General features: G+C 42.9%; 1 protein-coding gene across 1 annotated transcript in view; it reads left to right on the top strand.

The window, feature by feature from the left end:
* The window catches only part of Chrna7 (cholinergic receptor nicotinic alpha 7 subunit), a 123398-nt gene that overhangs the window by 65009 nt on the left and 34929 nt on the right, over window positions 1-23460 (top strand). The gene's annotated exons all lie outside the window — the stretch shown is intronic.

Consider the following 23460-nt stretch of genomic DNA (forward strand, 5'->3'; position numbering starts at 1 on the left):
ACAGATGGGAAATGATCTTCCCTTGCATGCATGGAGCAATAAAGCATATTTGAGCATTTTACAGAAAAGCTGGCTGTGTTATCTGTAATTTGGAGCCATTGCTCCTTGTGAGACTTTCCAAGTGGGCAGGTCTCTGGGAGGCTGCTCTGTCCCTCTGCTGGTTTTTGCTGTATTTGCATGTAAATTCAGGTTGTCCCACCTGCTGCCAGAGGTGCCCGTCCAAGGGACTGTACTATAGATGCGTAAGACTGTTCTCTTATTTACAGGAATGTAAAGCATTCTTAAAGCAGTACCTTTTTATCTGAATGAGAGCCATTACAATCCACAGCGGAAGGTACCAAACAGCATGTGCACTGCAGACTACAGTTTAGACCTAGGTTCTCGTCTGACTTGTTCCCTATTGTGCACTAGCTATCTGCTGCACTTTGACTGAGTTCCTGCAGAGCATGCTTCTCACAGAAGCATGTGCACAGGCTGAGGAAGATCCGTAAGAGCAGGATGATGTTGATGGCAGTCAGTCATGTTTTTATCTTGCGGGCAAAAATTTAAAGGATTCATTTGTAATTCAAGGCAATGTGATTTGCAGCCCAGATGGCCCAAAAGCAAGTTTCTAGGCAGGCGTAAGTTCTAGAAGCAGTGAAATTCCTTGTCACAGCTATGTGGCTCAGTAAGAGAACTTTGAACATCTCTATTCTAAACAGGATGGCCAGTATGATGTCATGCAAAGGGGAAGGATCCTAAAGATCTTGCACCTTTGCTTCTGTCTGGGTAAAGAGAGGACCCCAGGTAATCCTGACTCAGGACACTGACCGTCCACCACTGCTCAGTGATCCCTCAGAGAATTGCCTGGGCGGCTGATACGTTCTACTTGTATTTGCTACTTCAAGGAGCCTGGACATCCAGGTTCAGTTTCTTGTATTCACAAATTTCATTGTTTCTGGCTTTCCCTTGAATGACTGAATGTGCCTCTAGAAGAAAACCACCTCCTCATTTGTGCCACTGTCTGCTTCTTAAGGTTCAGATAACTGACCTTGTGGGATGTCCAAGGTCAGAATGAATGGTCCTTTATTGAGTGGGTGAAGCAGCTGAGGTCATCCATTTCCTGGAGACTGCACTGATATTCCAGGTCTGCTGTTGAACGGCACCATTTTTTAAGGCTACTGCTTAATCAGCAGACATTTGTGTGCTAATGGTTCTAAAGGATAAATGACTGAGCAGAAAGTGTAGCCATGCTTGACTTCTTTTGAAAGTGTGTGTGTGTGTGTGTGTGTGTGTGTGTGTGTGTGTGTGTATGTGTTGGGTTCTTGCTGTGTAGTGAAGACTGTCCTAGAACCTGTAACCTTCTGCTTCCACTTTTTTTTTTTTTTTTTTTTTTTTTTTTTTTTTGGTTTTTCGAGACAGGGTTTCTCTGTGTAGCTTTGCACCTGTCCTGGAACTCACTTGGTAGTCCAGGCTGGCCTTGAACTCACAGAGATCCGCCTGGCTCTGCCTCCTGAGTGCTGGGATTAAAGGCGTGCGCCACCACCGCCCAGCTCTGCTTCCACTTTTTAAATGCTGGGATTACAAGCATGCAACACCCCATCTTACTCTTTAGTTGATGTTTTTCTGGGCCTGCCTCTAAATACAGTCACATTTCCAGGTACTAGAGTTTAGAATTTCAAGGTAAAAATGTGTGGAAAAACAATTGAGAGTTTGTAAGGAAATTTCTGTAATGCATACGGCATCCCTAGTGGGACCCTCTGCAAAAGGAGGATATTCAGTACCAACATTCAGTGGCAGTTGTGTGTTTATAAGTGGGAGGATGATGATGTTATCTATCAGTTAAAATTGTTTCGTAGTTCTGATGAGTTTTATCTGAAAAGTATGAGTATGCTTTTTAATGTAGTATAATTTCAACAATGGGGCAATGAGAGATGGTTTTATGGCTGTGTATAAGACTGTTAACTCTAAATCATGACATGTTTGGTGATCCCAATCTTCTGGCTAATGGGGAGTTACTAATTAGTCTATAGAATTAATTTCAAGGAGCACAGATAGAGCAGCTTCCACCTGACATATGGCACTAGGCTCTAGGAAAGTGTCCCCTTCAGAACACAAACCATAGTCTAGAATTCTGCTTGGATGACATACTTTAGAAGCTTCCCTGTTCTTTTCTCCACATGACTGTTGATATACCATCAGTGTCCCCCGTGGAGTTCAGAGGGGCCACCACAATTTCTGCTTTAATTTTTCTAAGCAGTTAATATTATTGTTTGAATCCAAAATGTGTAACACAGACTCATATGTTGAAAGCTTGCTCTACAGCTGGTGGTACTGTTATGGGAAATTCTGGAGACTATGCCTAACTGGAAGAAGTATGTCACTGGGAGGGGGTCCTTCAGGGTATAGTATCTCTTGTCACTTCCTGCCTACTGTCTTTGCTTACTGGTCCCCTGTAACATGAACAACTGCCCTCTACCAGAAGACCCTGAACTCGTGATATTCTGTTCAGTCTCATGGGCCCAAACAGCCAGGCACTGTACCTTCTGAGACTGTGAGCTGAAAGAAATAGCTGCTCCCTTAAGTTGTTTCTGTCAGGTCTTTTGGTCACTGCAACACAAAAGTAACTCACGCAGTGGGATGTACAAGTTCCATGATGAACCAGCTGCTAGCTCTCTGGTCTTTTTACCCACACAAACAGAATGTAAGATGCACAGATTACAGAGGCTTTTGTTTAAGCCAGCCATAGACTTGTGTCATTTACCTAGCACCACAAAACAAACTACCTCAAACCGAATGACTTGAAAAATCTCAGAATTTTACTCTATTATTCTTTGTGATACCTGGGCCTGACCGTCCATCTGCTTGGGTGTCTGCTCCATGTGACATTGGCAGACTGTGGTCACTGGGGATGAAGGACACACACTTAGCCTGGGCAGCTGGCAGGGATGACAGCCATGGCTCTGGACTAAGGCTGGGCTGAAGACCATGCCACCTTGGCTTTATTCCTCTGTCCTTTTTCACGAGTCTAGGTGTCCCAGCTTGATGGTGGGGGTACTCTAAGAAGTGGGGACTGGACAGAGAAGTTCCAGAACAGCCACTCACTCCATTCCACTGCCCAGAACAAACTGGCTCAGCCTCTTCCTGTCCTTTTGACACCAGATCTTCAGTAAAACTTTTCGAGTTTTACCCATTTTCGTTTTTTGGTGTATGATAGCTCTTCTCCCGAGTTCGCCATCTGCCTGCCTTTCCTGCATGCCCAAGAGAAGTGGACTGATTTCATTTCCCCCAACTGTTCTTCAGAAATCGCCTTTTGTCTTCACATGTGTAATGTGGCATGTGCGTCACCCCCCAATACATACATAGATATATACACTATAAAAAAGAAGAGCAAAAGAGAAACAAAGGAAAGAAATCACATTAGCAACCCAGACAAAAAAAAAATCATGAGAGAGTCAAAAAATCAACAGCAGAGATAGCAAGCACAGGCTTGTCTTCAGTAAAACCTTGACCTTTTGGTATTTTATAAAGGGAGATTTTGAAAGCGGTAAGCTTAATACTTTCTGTCTGTTTCAGGCACTAAGAATATTATGTTGGGCCCATAGATATACTGTGGTCCATCCATGCATGGATGAAGGTGTAACGGCTGTTCCCAAAGAAAGAGGTTAAAATGCCACCATTCTTTGAGGTAACGTGGGGGTATCTGGAGATGCCTCACAACCATGGCTAATTTTTGGTTCCAGTTTGGTGTCAAGAGTCCAGGTGTGTAACACTATGGTTTTGAGATCATGTTTCTGTGCTTTAAGAGGCTGGGTCGCTGCAAAGCAGATACCTCTGCACCATTTCTAGAATGGGCTGATGTGTTTTCTTGATGGATGGGAACCAGTGCTGTGCTGCCAGCCAGTGGGACTGCTGTGAGGAGAGGATGGGCATTAATAAGAGCTCTGCCTGGTGCTGGTTCCAGTCGTTTCTCCGTCACTTTATTCTGCTTCTTTTGGAGCCGTCGGTTTAAGGATTTTTCTGAACACAATCTAGCTCAAAATGAGTGGCAGTTATAGGTGGCTTGTCACAGTTCCCCCTTTTCGGATAGAATGAAGTGCCTTGCTGATGTCAGTAAGTCGTCTTACAAAGGAGAATTCTGTATGGTGACACAGAGGTGGCCCCTGCCCCATGCAACAGCAAACAACCACCTTAGCCTCCCTGGGAATCTTTTTTTTTTTTTAATTTTTATTTTGCAGTACAATTCAGTTCTACATATCAGCCACAGATTCCCTTGTTCTCCCCCCTGCCACCCCCCTCACCTTCCTCCCAGCCCGCCCCCCATTCCCATCTCCTCCAGGGTAAAGCCTTCCCCACAGACTGAGATCAACCTGGTAGACTCAGTCCAGGTAGGTCCAGTCCCCTCCTCCCAGGCCGAGCCAAGGGACCCTGCATAGGCCCCAGGTTTCAAACAGCCGACTCATGCAATGAGCACAGGACCCGGTGCCACTGCCTGGATGCCTCCCAAACAGATCAGGCCAATCAACTGTCTCACCCACTCAGAGGACCTGATCCAGTTGGTGACCCCTCAGCCATTGGTTCATATTTCATGTGTTTCCGTTCGTTTGGCTATTTGTCTCTGTGCTTTATCCAACCTTGGTCTCAACAATTCTCGCTAATTGGACTCCCAGAGATCCACCTGGGGCCTAGTCATGGATCTCTGCATCCAGATCCCTGAGTAGTTGGATGAGGTTTCTAGCACGACAATTAGGGTGTTTGGCCATCCCATCACCAGAGTAGGTCAGTTCGGACTGTCTCTTGACCATTGCCAGCAGTCTGTTGTGGGGGTATATTTGTGGATTTCTGTGGGCCTCTCTAGTACTTTGCTTCTTCCTATTCTCATGTGGTCTTCATTTACCATGGTCTCCTATTCCTTGTTCTCCCTCTCTGTTGTTGATCCAGCTGGGATCTCCCACTCCCCCAAGCTCTCTTTCCCTCGACCCTCGCCCTTCACTACCCCCATTCATGTCCAGGCTGTTCATGTAGATCTCATTCCATTTCTCTGTCATTGGACGATCCCCGTGTCTTTCTTGGGGTCCTGTTTTCCAGGTAGCCTCCCTGGTGATGTGAGTAGCAGTCCAGTCATCCTTGTTCCACATCTAGTATCCTGCTATGAGTGAGTATATACCATGTTTGTCTTTCTGAGTCTGGGATACCTCACTCAGGATGATTTTTTCTAGATCCATCCATTTGTCTGCAAACCTCATGATGTCATTGTTTTTCTCTGCTGAGTAGTATTCCATTGTGTATATGTACCACATTTTATTTATCCATTCTTCAGTTGAAGGGCATCTAGGTTGTTTCCATGTTCTGGCTATTACAAACAATGCTGATATGAACATAGCTGAACAAGTGCTCTTGTGGTGTGGTTGAGCATTCCTTGGGTATATGCGCAAGAGTGGTATAGCTGGATCTTGGGGGAGATGGATTCCCAATTTTCTAAGAAAGCGCCATATTGATTTCCAAAGTGGTTGTACAAGCTTGCAAAGGATACGGTCAACAAGGCAAAGCGACAGCCTACAGAATGGTAAAAGATCTTCACCAACCCCACATCTGACAGAGGACTGATATCCAGAATATATAAGGAACTCAAGAAATTAGACATCAAAATGCCCAACAGTCCAATTAAGAAATGGGCTATAGAACTAAACAGAGAATTCTCAACAGAGGAAGCTCAAACGGCTGAAAGACATTTAAGGAATTGCTCAACATCCCTAATCATCAGGGAAATGCAAATCAAAACAACTCTGAGATACCACCTTACGCCTGTCAGAATGGCTAAGATCAAAAACACTGAAGACACCTTATGCTGGAGAGGATGTGGAGCTAGGGGAACTCTCCTCCACTGGGAATCTTTTTTAACTGCCTAGTAAGAGAACGTGTTTGTGGTAATGAGAAACATTTGATGAATGTATTTAAAGATGGGTTTGTCAGCTCTGATTTTGACGACAGCACTGATGGTCAGACATCTCTTTCATAGATTGTGTGGAGCTCTGTTTGCACATCTGTAGGCAAGTATCTTTCTTTCCATGTCCCTGTGACCCCTTGGTTGATGGCAAACCTGTGGAGATGTCTCTGTGTGCTCCAGCCTGTTAAGGCTCCTGATGGAGCTAACGAATGACACACCATTGGAACAAAATGTTTTCCCCTGTGGAGAGTCTGAGGTTCTTCTAAAATGAACTCAAGATTGGAATGTCAGTGTGTGTGGTTTATTTGGGGAGTGATGCTAAGAAGTGCTGGGCTGGAGGGAGAGTGTGATGGGAAAGGATGTGAAAAGCAAACAGCACTGGGGCAGCTGGGCCATGCTCACTAGGAAATGCTGTGTGGCCATCTCACATTGTTCTGGGGAAGCTGGGGCTGAGGTTTGTACAAAGCTACTAACTCCCTGGAACCTCTGGCTAGCTTGCCCTGTACACGGACTCGAAAGCCTCTCGAAGACAGAGAGGCACCTGTCAGGACCTTGTCAATGTTGTTTTCCCAACTCCACCCTCAAGGTCCAGCATGGCTATAGACCCAAATTCGGCCTCCTGTGGGGATGACAGCAGCGGAGTGAAGCATTGTGTGTGGTAAAGAGGCTTCTTAGGATGTGCGATGGGCTGGGTGTTCTCAGGCAGGCAAAAAGAAGGGAGGTAGAGGGAGAACTGAAAGCGTACGTCCACATCTTAGTAGGTGGTTCCTGTTCCACTATGGGCTGGAGTGTGTTCACAGAGGTTCTACACAGGTTCATAAGTGAAATGGGATCTCAGGGAGTGACCACTTAGTGTTATTCGAATTAACACTTCTACTCATAGTATTTGGAAATAGAACTGAGGTTGGCCCATTAGTGCACAAAGCCCTCCAGTCAGGGCTGAGCGCTCGTAGGCCGAGGGCATGTCTCAGAAGTTACCAGGACAGTTCTAGGATGCAGCAGAAATCTCCTGAAAAGCAGTTTTGCCACTGTGACTTTTGAGAAGGAGGAGTTAACATTATGTTGCTGGAGTGTCTGCATTTTCAAATGTTCCCATCTCATGGGGATGCTCTTTCTAAACCGTGTGAGTGGGAAGCGATGGTATGTTTTACAGAAGTGAAGGGAGCTAGCCATCTAAGTTAGCATCTCCAGACTCATCTTCCAACAGGCCCACCACAGCTTCCCCTGGCTGCTGAATAATGTTTGTTTTTCATTTGTTGACACATTCAGCCAATCCTGAGTGAAGGCCCCACACTACCCCTATACATTGTGTGATGAACCGAAGATGCAGCCTTGTCAGACCAGATCATGTCCCTGTCCCATAGAGAACAGTGGAGAGCATGTGACAGATTGTAGGTACTCCTAGGAAAAGAGCAGGGACAGAGACAGTGGGACTGGAGTCAGGCAGGGTAGAGAGTTTCACAGAACAGCAGGTCTATGGTGTCAAGGAGGGGAAAGAGAGGCGTAGGGCAAAGGGCTGTCCGGAGTGCTTGTGAGAGATACATAACGGAGGCCGAGACACCCAGGGTCCACTGACAGCTTGGCTTAGTGTGTTCCCTGCACCAGCTGGCTGTCTGCTTCTGTAGTAGGCTATGCATGTTGCTGTCTGAATACTATTAACTCTGGAAGTTCTGGAAAACCGATAGCAAAGTCAGTGAGTATAGTCCATGGGAAAGCAGATGGATTCTGTCTCCTGGGTGAATTCCTCTCTTCAGAGGTCAAGTGAGCTTTCCTGGATGACTGTGCATGAGTCTCCTTTCTGGATGTGCATCAGAATTGTTTTTAATACCTTGCTGTTTCCTTGTCAGTGAATGACTTAAATGTCATCCTTGACAAATGTCCCATTTATATTTGTGCAAGTATTGTCATTTAAAGTTTTTATCTATTTTTATGGCCCTGAGACAAGAACATGTCCTCTGGATCCATTCTAGGAATAGAAGGGACCCATGTGGCCAACAGAATTGGGTGGTAAGATAAGGTCAGCAACTGGAGAGAGAGTTAGGGACAGGATGGAGAAGGAGGAAAACTGATAGCAAAGTAAATGAGTGTAGTCCGTGGGAAAGCTGATGGATTCTGTCTGGTGAGTGGATGTGGGTCAGGGTCCTGACTCTGTGAGTAGAATGGGAGAGGCTAATCTTTTTCATAGAATTTCTGTTTCATTTCTCCTTTGCTCTGAATAATTTACAAGTGCTTTTTTATAGTTTCCTTTTATCTTGCTCCCAACTGGTAGCCATCAGATGACCTTGTCCAGATTGTACACACCTTGCTCATGGCAGTGAGTCCGTGTGGCTTCTCTGGCCTCTCAATAACTTGGAGAAAAAGGTGTGTCAGTGGCATTGTCGCTTGCCCCTGTGACTCCAGCTAATGTAGACTGCCTGGAAGCTGCTGTGTATGCCAGAGTAGCAGACTTTTAGCACTGCTTGCCCTGTTTCACACCCTCTGCAAAAGTTTCTGTGGTGTCAGCTGAGCTCAGGTTACCGTCTTGACTTGCTACTGCAACACATTGGAACCAAGTCCAGTCTACTGGGCACTTGCTTGATGCCAGGGAATTTTTTCTTCCTAGACTATGAAGTTGGCATGCTCATCCCTACTCCTCAAGGGAGGTCACTAGTGTGCAGAGATGCTTGGTGCCTTTTCTAGAGTCACACAGCTAGCTCTTTGATAGTGTACCATCTAGTTTACTACTGTTTGTATCCCTGGTCCTGCCTGTAAAGTGCATGTATTTTTTAGAACTCCTAGGTTTCAAATTTGTATGAATTAAGTTACATAGTAGGATGAGTATTGATTATAATAATATATGTTTCCTTATATTTTTGTCATTGTAACAAATTGTCTTAGTTGCTTTTCTGTTTCTGTGATAAGACACTATGACCAAGGCAACTCATAGAAGAAAAAGTTTATTTGGAGGTTTGCCTCCATGACCATCATGGCAGGGAGCATGACAGTAGACAGGCAGGCCTGGCACTGGAGCGGTAGCTGAGAGTTCACATCTTGAGACACAACCACAAAGTAGAAAGAGAAAGTTAACTGGAAATGTTTGCTTTTATGAACCACTGGTGGTCAGCCACCAGTAACATACTTCCTCCTCCAACAGGGCCACACCTCCTAATCCTTCCCAAACAGTTCTACCAGCTGGGGACCAAGCATTCAAATATATGAGCCTATGGGAGTCATTCTCATTCACACTGCTACACATATCCATACAACATAAAAAGAAGACAGGTTTATTGTGGCTCGGGGGATTGGAGGTTTTAATCTGTGATCAATTGACCTCACTGCATTGAACCTATGGTGGCATACATCATGGTGAAAACATAAAGAACAGCACAGACACACTGGGGTCCTACAGTCCTCCTTAAGGGCAGGTCATAGTATCTAAAACCTTCCTGTAGGACCCACCTTTTAAAAATGTCCACCTCTTCCCATTAATATCCTGAAGAATTTGGGGGTGATAGTGATATCCAAACTATAGCAGAGGGGTGTGCATTTCAAGAAACTTGGAAAAAAGGATTACAGATGTTCTAACCACAAAGTAAAAAAAAAAAAATTGAGATGATAATAATGCATACTTTGCTTTAAACGTTATATAATACATATTATATAATAGATGTGTATGGTTATGATGTATCAAGTCAAAATTGAAAGTAAAAAGAATAATGTGTGCTCTTTCCTCCCTCTGAGCTGTCTGTACTCTGACACCTTCTCTGGGCAGTCCTGCCTGCCTCAGCCTTCCTCTCATTCTAGGAGCGGACCGTTTCTCTCTTCCTGAGCTGCTGTGACATTTCCACACTGCCTACACTGTGTTCAGCATTCTTCTCTGTCTGGAGAAGGGGCTCTAGTCTGTTCCTGAGCTGCTGTGGGATTTCCACAACTGTCACTTCATAATGAGTCTTGCACAGTATCTGATGCCTACCTTATTTTTGACCCAATCTCTGGTGAACGAGGAGCCTTCCTGTGATGGAACTTGGAGTGACAAGCTCTGATTACCCTGTGAGAGTCTGAGCAGAATTCCCTGCTGTGGGAGTTTGTACACATTCCCACTGCCTCTCAATAAGCTATCTGTGCATCAGTTGCCCACATGGAAGGAGAATATAGAGAGCTTTGGACCACAGGGTTGCGGCTTCAGAGGGACAGGCTTACCCCACCTTGGGACCTTAGCTACATAATCAGAAGGGGTCCAAGCTGATATGTCCCATGGGGTGTTTCACACATTTAGATATTTTATATTTCCTAGCTATTGTGACCAGAGAGACAACAGATGTAGCTGAGCAGGTATCTCTAGAGTAGGATATTGAGTCCTTTGGGCATATGCCAAGGAGTTGTATAGCTGTGTCATATGGTCGATCTACTTTTAGGTCTTTTCAGAATTGTCCACACTGATTTCAATAGTATGGACCAATTTGCAGTCCTACCAACAATAAACGAGGGTTCCCTCCTTCCTACATCCTTGGCCGCATTTGCTGTTAATGTTAAGAAAACAATTCTTAACATTAGCCATTCTGACTGGGGAAGATGAAATCTCAGAGTAGTTTTATTTGCAATTCTCTGATTGCTAGCAATGTTAATCACTTTCAAAGTTATTTCTTAGTCATTTTTTATTTTTTTCTACTGAGAACTCTCTGTTCAGCTCCATAACCCATTTTTTGAATGTGTTAATTATTTCCTTGATGCTTTGATTTTTGAGTTCTTTGTATATTCTGGATATTATTACATTCCATGTATGACCAACAAAGATTCTCTCACAATGTGCAGGCTTCTTTACTCCATCAATTGTTTCCTTACCTGTAAAGGACTGTTTGTTTTTTTTTGTTTGTTTGTTTGTTTGTTTTTTAGTTTTATGAGGTTCTATTTGATAATTGTTGGCCAGAGTTTATAGGCAAATGGAGTCCTACTTAGAAGTCCTTTCCTACACCTCTATCATGTAGTGTACTACCTGTTTTCTTCTTTCACTTTCAGCCATTTCAGGTTTCACAATGAGGTCTTTGATGTATTTGGAGTTGGTTTGTGTAGGGTGATAGAAATGTGTCTAATTTCATTCTTCTGTGTGTAGACATTCAGGTTGTTCAAGATGTGTTTTTGTCATCTCTGTCAAATACCAGCTGGCTGTAGCTAAGTGTACTCACGTTTGGGTCTTCTGTTATGTTCCATTGGACTATAAATCTGTTTTTGTGTCAGTACCATACTGTTTGTATTTCCATAGCTCTGAAATATAACTTGAGATCTGATAGGGTAATCCTTCCAGTGATTCTTTCTGCCTGGGATTGCTTTGGCTATCGCAGGTCCCTTGTGTTTCATTATGAATTTTAGGATGTCTCATGATAAAAGTCCCAGAGCATGTAGGACTGAAGGGAATATGCCTCAATGTAATAAATGCTTTCTATGAAAATATGTATTTTAAGCTTTTTTCTATCTCTGTGATGGGGTTTTGATTGGCATTGCACTGAATCTATAAACGTCTTTTGATAGGATGGTTGTTTTCACAATGTGAATTCTCCTCATGCATAAACAAGGGGGGGGGGTGGTCTTTTCATCTTCTTTCTTCCTCATGCTCTTTCCTCAGAGTATTATAAAGGTCTTTTCCCTTCTTGGTTAGGCTTTTTCCTGTGTGTGTGTGTGTGTGTGTGTGTGTGTGTGTGTGTGTGTGTGTGTGCGTGTGTGTGTGGGGGGGGATCTGTCTGTCTGTTATGAGTGGGAGTGTTTCCATTTTTCTCAGCATGCTTGTTATTCATATTTAGAACAAATATTGGTTTTGTATCTTATACTTTGCTTAAAGTGTTAATCATTTCTAGAAGTTTTTTTTAAATTTTATTGAAAATGGAGTTTTTCTCACATAATATATCCTGATTATGATTTTCTAGAAGATTTTAATATCACCTATGGGGATAATTTAATATCCCAGTAGGGATAATTTAACTTTCTCTTTTCCTATCTTTTTCTCTTTAATTTTATTCTATGGTCTTATTAGTCTAGCTAGGACTTCAGTCACTATATTGGATAGGAGTGAGGGTAGTGGACACAGCCTTGTCTCATTCCGAATTTCAGTGGGATTGCTTTATTTTTTTCTGTTAGAATGATGTTAGCTGTGGGTTTTTCAGATGTACCTTTTATTACATTGAGATATGTTCCTCCCAGTCTTGGACTTTTATCATGAAGCCATACTAGATTATATCGAAGGCTTTTTTCTTTATCTATTGAGATGATCATGTAATTTTTGCTTTAAGTCTATTTATATGACGTATTAAATTTATTGACCTATATATGTTAAACCATACCTGCATCTTTAGGATAAAGCCAACTTGATCATGGTGGATGATCTTCTTAATATATACTTGATTTGCAAGTATTTTATCAGTAATTTTTACATCTGTATTCATCATAGATTTTAGGCTGTCATTTCCTTTTTTTGTTATGTTGTTACCTAATTAGATACCAAATATATATCAAATACTGGCTTCATAAAAGGGGTTTGGAAGTTTTCCTTCAATTTCCATTTTTTTGGAGTAATTTAAAAATTATTTGTTGTAGACTTTCTTTGGAATTCTGGTAGGATTCTGCTATGAATCCATCTGGGCCTGGGTGGTTTTTTTTGTTGTTGTTGTTGGCGGTGTTTTTTTTTTGGGGGGGGTTGTCAGAAAACTCTATTACTGTTTCAGTTCCTTATCTGTTATGGGTCTCTATATGTTGTTAATCTCTTCTTTATTAATTTTGGTAGTTGAGGTGAATTTATAAATTTATCCATTTATTTAGGTTTTTTAAAGGGATATAGGTTTTTAAATTATTACCTTATAGTGTTCTGAATGTATGTGGTGTCTGTTGTGTGTTTCCCTGATTCTGTTAATGAGTCTTTTTTGTTTTTGTTCTTGTTTTGTTGTTTGTTTGTTTCATTAACTGCGCTAAAGGTCTATTGATCTTGTTTATTGTAAACCGGCTTTTAGATTTGTTGATACTTTGTATTTTTTTTTGTTTGTTTCTACTTCATTCATTTCTGCTCTGATTTTTACTTCTTCCTGTCAACCTGATTTGGGATTGTTTTGTTTTTGTTTTTCCAAATTCTTGTGTCATATCACTAAGTTGTTATTTGTTTTCTCTCTAGTTTTTAATGTGTGTGCTTAAATCTAGAATTTTCCCCCATTGGGACTGCTTTTAATGCGTCCCAAAGGTTTTGTTGCGTTGTTTCTTTCCATTTTCATTTAGTTCCAGGATCTTTTAAAATTTCTTTCTCATTTTTTTTGACTCATTCATCATTCAGTAATAATCTTCATGAGTTCACGTTGTTCCTGGAGAGTCTTCTGCTGTTGATTTTTAATGGTCTTCTGCATTGTTGTGAGATAGTGTGCACAGAGTTACTTCTTTTCAATTTTATTGTTGAGGTTGTGTCCAGGGTGTGGTCTGTTTTGGAGAAATTTTCATAAGCTACTGAGTAGAATGTATGTCCTTTTTTGTCCCCGGTCTCCAAGCCTGGTCCAAGTGGAGTTGCCCTTCCTGTTCACTGGGCCAGCCTGGGAATTTCCTAGATGCTGGCCTTCTGTGCTGTCCTCAATCTTTGGGCCTAGGTCTAGATAACAGCTTGGGTAGTTGTGCAGCCTTGTGAGTGCCCCAGGTGCTGCTATCTCTCAGTAGCCTCACATTCTCCAGACATAGTGCAGGTAGCACAGTTTACACACCAAGAAGATCACAGTTTACATACCAAGAAGACCTATGTGCTGTCTTGGATATCGTTGAATTGGAATCATGTTACCTCATCCCTCCAGTCATAAATCAAGCCTGAGTAGCTGAAAGACTGTCCTACCAACTCTTGGTACCTGCTTTGAAATTAATCAAACTTGGGCAGAAACACAAACAAAATCACACTTTATTCAACAGAGGCAGGATAGAATCTTGCATTAAACACTTAACCAACAAAATAAGGCCACATGCCTACATTCCATTGCAAAAACACAAACACTGTGTAAGGCCAAGACCATGTGGGCCCCTAAACCCTCCAGCCCCATAGAAATGTTCTCCAATGAGAATGACTTGGAAGAACCTCAGGACACTGAATTTAAAAGAATAATCATAAAATGACCAAATAATTCAAGGAATTTAAAGACTGCATGAACAAATACCTCAAAGAACTTACAGAGAATAGGAATGAACTCCTGAGTACAAGAGGGGGAGAAGGAAGAGGGAATCAGGATGAAGAGAAAGAGGAGGAGGAGGAGGAGGAGGAAGAGGAGGAGGAGGAGGAGGAGGAGGAGAGTGGGCATTCAAGGGGCAGTGAGACGCTCCCAGTGTTGAGTCCACTCTTCTGGCAAGAGTGGCACTTATGCTTTCATGGGGACTGAGGTCTCTTAACCTAAACTCTTAAAAGTCCAGTCTGGAGGCTGGGGAGATAGCTCAGTAGATACAGTTGTTGCTTTACAAACGTGAGGACCTGAGTTCAATTCCCACAACCCACAAGGAAGTCTGTGTGTAGTTGCATGTGCTTGTAATCTCAGCACTGGGGAGCAGAGACAGGCAGATCCCTGGAGTGCTCTGGCAAGCCAGCCTATCTACTTTCCAAGTTCTATGTCAGTGAGAGACTTAGTCTCTCCAAAATGGTGGGTGGTACCTAAGGAACAACACTTGAGTTGTTCTCTGATCTCTACATGTATATGGATACACACGTACACACACACACACACACACACACACACACACACACACACACAGTCCCACCTTTTCCTGTTGCTAATATTGCTATAATGGGAACTAAATTAAATTTTTATGTGAGTTTCGAAGAAGATAAATATCTAAAGACAACTTTGACTTCAAAGATCATAAGATCATTTGCCCTGGAGCCAAATATGAATGACCATAGCCTGTGAACACAGGTCTAGATTACCCCAAAGTTCATGTTCCAATGTAGTAACAGTTTCAAAAGGTTTTTATAGTCATAAGACAGAGCAAAGTTATAAATCAAGGCATCTTTTACATACATTGGTGGAATACTAGATGGGTGGGTTAACACAGACCAGGGAAACTCTGTCATAGGCCTCAGACATTATCTGACAGCATTCTTTTTTTGTTTGTTTGTTTTTGTTTTTCAAGACAGAGTTTCTCTGTAGCTTTGGCACCTTTCCTGGAACTCACTCTGTAGCCCAGGCTGGCCTCAAACTCACAGAGATCTGCCTGCCTCTACCTCCCGTGTGCTGGGATTAAAGGCATGCACCACCATCGCCTAGCCTGACAGCATTCTTAGTTTCTTGGTTGATTGGAAGCTAAGAGTCTGTTCATGCATTCCAATGGATGTAATGTTAGATTAGTGATGTTAGTTTAATAAGATGTTAGCTCACTTATAGAGGAGGGCAATAAATGGCCATTAAAAGGACTGAAGATAGCCCAGTAGAATTTGGCTCTGAATCTGGAGCATTTCAAACTCTACACAGTCATGGAAATTCCAGTTGGTTAACCAGCTTGCTGAAGATTCACTGAAAGGTGTGGTGGTCTTTTGGGAAACTTTCATTCACAAAACCATAGCACATATACTATGAGCAGATGTTAGCAAAGAGAACACTGAGTCATAATGAAATCTAAATGCCTGACATATATTTAAGTGCAAATATTGATTTAGAGCTTTAGGTCAACAAGAGATTAGGAATAACAGGTAACAGTGGAAGTTTACAGATGAGCTTCTCTGATTTTTGTATGATAGACAGGTCCTAGTTAGATGTGCAAGTGAGAAATGTACAGGTTGATATCTGTGTTTAGTGCTGGAGTAGCTGTGTGAGGAGCAGAGGCAGTGTTGTGCTTTTCAGACCATTGGATGTTAAAGAACAGCAAAAAATGCAGGAAGAGCAAAATGAAGTCTAAATACCTCAATCTACTTGGACCACAGAAGTAATTGAAGGCAACTGATTTTGTTGTTATTTTTGTTTTGGGTGGTGCTGGTGATGGATCCCAGGGCCTTCCTTAGTCTGGGCACATGCTGTACCACTGAGCTTTGCCCTGGCCCTAAAGATGATTTTAAGCTAAAGCCACCTGACATTCAACTGGTACAGAAAGCCTTTGCGAACCTCCTCTGTGGCTGAAGGCGCAAGTCTTTGGGAGCAAGCATTCTGGATCCCTTTCCAGTGAAGTTTTGGTGTCTATGAAGAAGTCAGGGAAGGTCACTTGGAGCTGCATAAACAGACATCACCAACTCTGTTTCCTCCTCTCATCTGTAAACTCATGTGTTCTTCCATGGAAGCCTTTTCTTCCCCTTGCAGCTTGCTGAATCACTGCTCAGCTTGGGTTATTTGGAAAGTCACATTTTCCTGTGTGCTCATGCATCTATGAATAAGAATCTGTTTGCTCCTGCTAATCTGTCTTTGTTACTTCAGCCCACAGGCCTCTGATACTGAACCTCCAGGGGCAATGGAAAGTTTCCTTCTCCCAACATTCGAGGGAGTATGGCAAAAGGACAAATAATAATAAAGCAGCCATTAGTTAAAAGTCGCTAACCACAAGTAGCCTTGAATAATTTTCCCTTAGACAAAATTGGGCCATAACACCAATCAAAATCAAACTATCAGATATCAACCAAAGGTGGATTTTAATCAAGGTGATCCTATGATTGAAAATAGAGGCATTTGAAAGTCATGTGTGTAAAATAAAAGAAAGCTGAATTTAATATTCTTATTTGACAAATAGAGGTTAAAGACAAAGTGCGTGAGAAGACATGATAGATATTTCATGCTGCTTAAGAGAAATTCTGTTGAGAAAACACAGTGACCGAGTCATGTGGCTTCAAAGGCCAAGCAGTTCATACTAATTCATCACCAAGGTGAAACTGGTAAAAACCAGTCTCAGGAAAGGTGAGTTGTCAGATAAGACAGAATTAAAACATATAAAGAGGGATCTGTACCCAAATGCTGAAAGTTATTTTAAGCACACTTGACACACTTAAGAAAGCAGTATCTACCTTCAAATCCCACTAAGACTAAACAGCAGTACTCACCACTGGCTAAGTGCTGTACACAGGGACATAGCAAACACAGCCTACACTTGAAATGTCAGATGGATCCACATCTTAGACAGGGGTGACATGTCTGAACTGTATGTTTGTGTTTCTGAGTCAGTCTTGTATTGAAATCCCAACCCCCAAGATAGTGGTGTCAGGGTTCGGGGTTTGGGAGGCAATGAGGTCATTGGGTGAGGTCCTCATAAATGGCCTCGGGGCCTGTATGAGAAGAGATATGCAGGGCTGTGCTTCCTCTCCTCTCTGGCAGATACAGTGAGAAGACATGCCTCTGCAAACCATGGAGTGGGTACTTCTGGTACTGGGTCTGCTCGTTTCTTCATCTTTTATTCTCAGCCTTCAGAACTGCTGGAGATAAACCTTTATTTTTAAGTTTCAGCTCCTTAAACTGCGTGTCATGAGCCTGATCGGGTTACATAACTGATGTAGATAGACATTTTGAAAAACTGGCAACAGTTAAAGGGCTTCTGAACAACTAAAAATTAATTGAAATGTAAATTGCACAGTGAATCTGTGGTGTTTCTCAGTGCTAACCTGTGTTCCATCACTGCTTCACTGCAGCCTGGTTCAGAACACACTGCACAGCTTCACTGCAACCTGGTTCAGAGCACACTGCACACACTGCACAGCTCCACCTGCAGCCTGGTTCAGAACACACTGCACACACTGCACACACTGCACAGCTTCACTGCAGCCTGATTCAGAACACACAGCATACACTGTACAGCTTCACTGCAGCCTGGTTCAGAACACACTGCACAGCTTCACTGCAACCTGGTTCAGAGCACACTGCACACACTGCACAGCTCCACCTGCAGCCTGGTTCAGAACACACAGCACACACTGTACAGCTTCACTGCAGCCTGATTCAGAACACACTGCATAGTTTCACTGCAGCCTGATTCAGAACACACTGCATAGTTTCACTGCAGCCTGATTCAGAACACACTGCATAGTTTCACTGCAGCCTGATTTAGAACACACTGCATAGTTTCACTGCAGCCTGATTCAGAACACACTGCATAGTTTCACTGCAGCCTGATTTAAAACACACTGCGTACACTGCATAGCTTCACCTATAGCCTGGTTCAGAACACACAGCACACACTGCACAGCTTCACTGCAGCCTGATTCAGAACACACTGCACAGCTCCACCTGTAGCCTGGTTCAGAACACACAGCACACACTGCACAGCCTCACTGCAGCCTGGCCCAGAACACAGCACACACAGACACTATACATGCTATCACATCAGCTGGTGCTGATGAAATCATGCCTGAAACACCTCAGCTCAGATTCAAGACCATTGTGTATTGTCACCTGTGGATTTTTAAAACCACACAACTTTTCTACTCTTACAGAAACAGCAACTTAATTATATTAAACAGACTTTTAATATTTTCCTATTGTCATTTCATAACATGTATCAAATTTGTATAACTTGAATTATATTGTGTTAGAATGGTTGATTTTTTTTTTTTTTTTTTTTTTTTTGGTTTTTCAAGACAGGGTTTCTCTATGTAGCTTTGCACCTTTCCTGGGACTCACTTGGTAGCCCAGGCTGGCCTCGAACTCACAGAGATCCGCCTGCCTCTGCCTCCCGAGTGCTGGGATTAAAGGCGTGCGCCACCACCCAACAGAATGGTTGATTTTTAAAATTGCTGTTTGAGTTGCTGACTTGGGTTCATAAAAAAATTGTTAAATGAATTTTGGCTAGGGATTAGGATGGAATGTCCAAGAAATTTCTGAAGTGACCCTAAACATACTTCTGCTAGAGTTGTACCATTTTTGTGAGGTGGCATTCTCAACATTTATGATTATAAAATCGAAATATCAATCAACTGAAAATTCTCCATGACCTGTAGTACTGAATGTTCTGCCAAGATTTAATAATTAAATATTTTAGTTAAATAATTAAAAATAAGCCAATGTATTTGTTTCATTAGTATGCCAATATATTTTCGTCTGTAATAAATGTTTAAACTGTAAATAATTATTTTACAATACATTTTTAGTTGCCGGGCATGATGATGGACACACCCTGTAATCCCAGCACCCGGGCTGAAGAGGTAGGGGTTTTAGGAGTTCAAGGCCATACTCAGCTGGATAGTGAGTCCAAGGATTGGGCTGCAAGCTTGGGCTACATGAGACCCTGTCACAAAGCATAAAACAAAATTATGATTTTTAAGTCAGTAAATATGTGATTCATATACATATTTTATATGCCTCTCTACCCAGAGTTGTGTAAAACTGTTGGGAAAGAGTCACAAATGGAAAATGTTTAAGAAGCTGTAGTTTGGGCCAACCAGAGTTTGGTTTTCTGCACAGCAGCTCCAAACCAACTTCAGCAGTGTACTGGTCAGTTCACCTGTGTACTTGACTGGATTGAGAAATGCCTTGATGTGCTGGTTTCCAGAGATAATGGGGAAGTGGATTGGAGAATGGAGGGGAAGGTTTGCTCTGCGTATGAGTGGCACTTGATAGGCTGTGGCTGAATGGAATGAAGGACAGAAGAACAGAAGCTCCCACAGTTGCATAGGGTGAGTGATAATTGCCGCCATTCTCTGGAGCACCGATCAGACTGCAGATCCACCAGCCTTTGAATGTAGGCTCACCAGAGGCCCTCAAGGGAGCTTCTAGGTCTCAGCCTCAGACTGAGGAAGCATCCTTAGTACCTGTTAGTCTGTGATCTCTGCTTTGTTTGAGCCTCTGTTGGTTTCCCCCAGCTCACAGGAACATCCACCCTCTGATCCTGTAAACAGGCTTTTTAAGTCCCTGTATTCATGATATATTCTTTTGGTTGTGTCCGCTGGAGGTCTCCGAATAGCGTAGGTAATAGCTACATTCCCACGCTTACCTCTGTGATGGAGACCCAAGCCAGAGCACCGAGAGAGAAAGTTAAGAGATTTCAATATTATGAGTTTGAGCCAATGATGTTATTACTTCCAGGTAATTACTCAGTTGATGAACTTGGACTGATACAAGATTCAAGTGTGGGTGAGTTAACAGCTGAGTTAGCTGTCAAGGAATGCTCAGTGAGTTGAGATAGAATGTGCCTCGCTTACATTAGTGCTGATAACCATAAAATGTGGAGGGGGAGAATCTGGTGTCCATTCTGCAGATCATTTTAGGAGGCTACAAACTGGGGACTCAACGGAGTGAAACAGTGCCGGAGCAGATGTGTGCTCTTTCCCACACCCCGTTCCTGAGTCCAGTGTGTGCTGGGAAACAGCTGGATGTTGCAGCAGGATTGCTGCGTGAGGGTTTGAGGATCAAGGTTCTAGAAACCACTACATTACTGTGGTACCAGGTAGGACACACTCACCAAGGCCCCTCTGTCGTCTTTGTTCACCAAGTGAATTAAGAGGAGATCTCAGACTGGCTTTGAAAATCCTAGTGTGCTCCAGAATTCTTGTTTTTGAACCTCACATTACCTTGTTTGTCTTAAGGAGCCTGCAACTCTTTGACTTCTGCCTCATGTTCTCATATCTCTAAGAAGCTCCTGAATGTTTAACAACCAGAGATTGCTCTGTGTCATATGGGGTCTGATATGGCAGGTGTGGAATGTGAAGTTCAATAATCTGCCACCTGAAAGTGGTCCTCCTGGATCCAACTGTGAGAGAGACTGCCCTGCTGAGCATGAATATCAGCTTGCATTCCTTTAATTAGTTGGAAGTTGGGAGGAATTGGGTGGCTGAAAGCTGTGAATTTCAGCCCATGCACTAACCTCATTTACAATCTTGTCTCCCTCCTGCTGTCCCTGGGAAACCAGCTGAATGATGAATAGTGCTCTCACCACAGGGCTTGTGGAGAAGAAGGAGCAGGACCTTGAATTTAACCATCTTGATGCTTCTGTCTTACACTTGGCTGTGCTGCTCATTTCTCCCATGGATGTATCAATACTTGACTCTAATGAGCCATTGCAGGATTCCACGCACATCTTTAGTTAATAGGAGAGGTGTGTTGTACCTCTGGCAGTTCTTCTGATGTTCTTAGGAGGCAGAACATGGTGTGGATTCTCCTTGCAGCTGACACTTCTTATGAGGTTAAGAACCAACCCTATGCTCTCTGTCCACTGTCTGTTGACCTACTGGACACCTGTTGTTGGTTAAATCGGCGCTGCTTGTGGCTGGCTGCTGCCCGCGGCGGCCATGCTGGTGGAGGAGAGTGCTGATCTGAAGAATCACAAGCCATGGTTACCTTTTAGAGCTTTATTGGGAGAGGGGGAGGGAGGGAGGGAGGGAGAGAGAGAGAGAGAGAGAGAGAGAGAGAGAGAGAGAGAGAGAGAGAGGGAGGAGGGGGAGGGAGGGAGGGAGGGAGAGGGTGAGAGGGAGAGGACAGACGGAAGGAGAGAGTGGAAAGAGAAAAGAGAAGGGGGCCACACAGAGGGCCCACCCGCTTTTTAGGCTGGGACGCTGTCGCAGGCTGGTGACATAATTAAGGACAGAATCCTTACACCTGTGCCATCTGGCTTTGAAGGTTGTGCTTTCTGCCCTGCCATTGGGTGTTGTCGTTCCCTGTATGGTGGCTTTGTTGACCTCATTTGTCAATGATCTTCAGATTTAGAGTAAAACAAAGAGAATGTTAGATTTCGGAACATGAGGGCTTAGGTGTTAGTTATTTAGCGGCACTCTTACCCTGCGAGGAAATGTCACGAAACATGACAGAATCCACTAACAAGAGTTTTATTAAGATAAGAGAGACAGACAAGTGCTCAGGCCTTTAGAAGAGACACATGTGTGGAGAAGAAAGAAGAAGGAAGCCAGGAATATGGCGCCGGCTTATAAAGGCATGCGTGCAGATCACATGGTTGTGTTGCACGCTCTTACACAACCATGCAAAGCCACGGGGTACTGGTCATGCTTTTGAGATGCCTTGGCCCAGAAATGGCTATTTTGACCTGGAACTGGCTAGGCGGAAGTGTCTAGGTCTGCCAGACATGCACAACCGTGGGGGCATGTTGTGGATCTATCATTAGGGTCATGGGAAATATAAATTGTTTACTTTCTGAGCTTCTTTCTATTTTATATATCTTCCTTCAGTCCATCTACTTAGTCCATTCCATGTGGTTATGATAAAAGCATTCCTCAGTCCTCAGAAATGCTTTTCATGTTTTCATACACTATCGTTTTAATGGTAACATTAAGCATAAACATTAATATTCTATTGAGTTGTATGCTAAGTCTCCATTGTTGGGTGCTTGGTAGCTGTAAAACTTTTAAAAATTTTGAAATAATTACAGATCATAAGAAATTGGAGGAAAGGTACAAGGAATCACATCTAATTTTCCTCAATAATAATGTTATTGTAAAGATTTCTGTTTTTTTCCTTTTAATTGTGCATATGCATGAGTGTTCATGTGGGTTTATGCATATGCCCATGGAAGTCAGAAGAGGGTGTTACATTCCCTGGAACTGGAGTTATAGGTGGTTGTGAGTCATCCAGCAGTGAAACTGGTCCTCTTCGAGAACAGTATGCACTCTTAACCTCAGAGTTGTCTTTCCAGCTCCTCAATAATAACATTTATTTAACCCAAATACTGTATCAAACCCAGATAGCGTTACAACTCACAGGGCTATTCAGATTTCCTGGGTTTGTATACATGGATTTCTTTCATTTTTCTTTTTGTTGATTTGAAACAGAGTCTTGCTATATAACCTCAGTGAGTCTGGAACTTGTTATATATACTCCTCTGTCCTCAAACTGGCATCAATTCTCCTGCCTCTGTGCTGGGATTGCATGTGTGTGCCACCTTACCTGTGTTATATACATTTGTTTAATTTTAGGCATTGCTGTTGCATATGTGAGCCCATGTAACTGTCACTGCACTTAAGAATTCTCCCATCCCTGCAGAGGTCTGTCATCCTCTTATAATTACATCCCCAAGAACCCTGCCCTAACCCTGTAAAGCACTCATCAGCTCCCCCCCCCACCCCCCGTGTCTGTGACATTTCAGGGATATCGTGTTCATGGACTTAGGCAGTTCTCCCATCTTCTCAGATTGGCTGAGTGGAGATTCTCAGTGTGGGTGGATCACAGTTTGCTTAAACATTTACTTGGGAGATTTACAGTTTCTATTACAGATATAGCTACTATGAACATTCTTACACAGACTGTGTGTATGTGTGTGTGTGTGTGTGTGTGTGTGTGTGTGTGTGTATGTGAACATAAATTTCCATGTCTTTGGACACATAAGCACTTGGTAGGCTGTGTAGTAACTAGATGGCTTCTTTCTTTCTAAAGCAGCTATTTCCTGTAACTTTCCACAGGAAACAGGAGGGGGGGGTGGTGGTGGTTGAAGGTTTCTCTGCCTCCTGACCAGGACTTGTTCTCTTTGTTTTCCATATTAGCCATTGTGATGGGTGTGGAGTGATTGTATGTCTCACTGTGTTCTAATTTGCATTCCTCTGGAAGCTAATGGTGGTGTGTGTTGTCCATATATCAGCCTGATCAAATCTCGGTCTTGTCTATGGTCTGTTCTCTAATTGGATTACTGAGGGTTTTGTATTAAAGTTA

This window comes from Peromyscus eremicus, chromosome 1, assembly GCF_949786415.1.
Source record: "Peromyscus eremicus chromosome 1, PerEre_H2_v1, whole genome shotgun sequence".
Classification (NCBI taxonomy): domain Eukaryota; kingdom Metazoa; phylum Chordata; class Mammalia; order Rodentia; family Cricetidae; genus Peromyscus; species Peromyscus eremicus.